Source organism: Tasmannia lanceolata, unplaced genomic scaffold, assembly GCF_043159265.1.
Source record: "Tasmannia lanceolata isolate RefF3 unplaced genomic scaffold, GAP_Taslan_0.1 ptg000008l, whole genome shotgun sequence".
Taxonomy (NCBI): domain Eukaryota; kingdom Viridiplantae; phylum Streptophyta; class Magnoliopsida; order Canellales; family Winteraceae; genus Tasmannia; species Tasmannia lanceolata.
In genome coordinates this window covers 68,854,953-68,856,923 of record NW_027518685.1, presented here as the reverse complement: position 1 = coordinate 68,856,923, position 1,971 = coordinate 68,854,953, and positions in this window count along the sequence as shown.

The window sequence follows — 1,971 nt, the reverse complement described above, 5'->3', positions numbered from 1 at the left end:
TCCCAATGAATTTTATAATAAATATGTATTATATAGTGCCTATAAGCAAGGTTTAAAATTTCGATCGAAATCCAAAATTTTGGGTTTCGGTCAACCTCAAAACCGAAATTGGGTTAACTCGAAATGTTACAAAATTTCAATAAAAATTTGGAAATTTCGATCGAAATTTCATTTTCCCTGTAATTTCAGTCTGAAATTGAAGAAAAATCTCCAAAAAAATCTAGATTTTATTCTTTATTTAATATTTTTCAGAAATTTCGGTAATTTCGTTTTGAAAATTTGTACGAGATAAAATATTATTTTATTTGATTTCGTTAGATTTCGTCCATAATCGGTTTCGGTGAGGCACGAAGCGCATTCCGAAACCGAAATTTGAAACCTTGCCTATAAGTAGTGCACATATTTTTAAAAAAAATATAGAGTGTGGCCTGCCTCACCTTATTCAAAGATCTAAATGATTCGGTTGTTGGGCCTATGGAGATGCTTTTGGGGAAAGGCCTATTTATATCGGGGTCCAAGAAATGAACGGTATGGATTTTCGAACAAAGTGGTCCCCAATAAATTTTCTAATAAATAAGCATCATATAGGGCATGTACGGAGGTGCACGTATTTGTTTTAAAAATAGCGGGCCCCCCACCTTGTTCAAATATTTAAAACATGCAGTTGTTAGGCCCAAAGTAAATAGACCGTACCTTCTTAACCTTCAATAGGTAGAGTTTTCTAACGATATTCGAACTTCCTGATCTTGGAACAAGTGCGCCTAAGTGATTCTCTTTTAAAAAAGATACGTACACCTATGCATGGGCACCATATAATGGGTATTTATTGGGGCCTACCTTGTTCGAAGATCCAAATCGTTCATTTCTTAGTCTTCCTCCAAAAATTCTTTCTACAGGATGATTCCAACTCTTTGATCTATTATATGTTGTCTTCTGTGTATAATCGGATGGTCAGGATAATCCTTTGGAGGCGATTTTGGAAGGAAACCTATTTATATTGAGGCTCAACAAATAAAAGGTTTGGATCTTTGATCAAGTTAGGCCTAATTGATTTTTTTTTTTTTTTTTAAATACAGTCTGCGGTGTCAACAAAAAAGGGAGGGAGGGAGGGAGATAGAGAGAGACTGTTTACCACAACCAGAATAAAGGTGAGAAGTGGGCGGATAGGTTCTGGCAGGGGGTGAACTTATAAGCGCCCGTTAAGTTAACGTGCCTCTTTTATAGCAGGTTACTCTATCCTTTTCACCCTTAGTAAGCACATATAATCGTGCTAGAATTTCAGCCTTTTCGAATGCTGCTGGGAGGCAGAAAGCTGGGTGAAAAAGCCTCCATCATCACGCGTCCAATAAAATCATTTTCATAGGATGACCCTAACTCTTCAATCTGTAGAGGTTTATATATGATATCGTTTATCAATATATCGGGCGGTTAGGATCATCCTATGGAGATGATCGATTTTATGAGTGTTGGCGTGACTCTTCGGACCTCCTTCAGTCTGGGAGTGTGAGTTAGGGTGTTATTTTAATTTGTTTGTTTTGTTCACTTGAAGAGTAGGATAGTATTTGAGGAACTATATTTTATTAGTATGTTTTTCTTATAGAGTAATGTGTATTTCGTATTTATGATATTAGGGTTTGCATGGATTCTGTAATTGTTTCTCTCTATGTTTTTTTGTCATTATGTTTCGAATTGAAAAGTTGATTTATTGCTTGATAGATAGATTTTGGTGTTGATGTTAGCCAATAAGAAAAGTGCAGTGATATTCCCCCCCCCAAACAGTTTTCTTTAACTTTTATGAAGGGGTGGAAAGCAACTGTTAACTCCAAAAGCATAAAAGTTAACGATTTCTGTTAGAGGGGGGGGGGGGGGGGGGGTGTGCAATATCACTACCCTAAGAAAATAGAAAGATTATGGTTTGGCTTCCGTGGCCTTGACAGGACCTGAAGATATAGAGCTTTGTACCCACAAGTT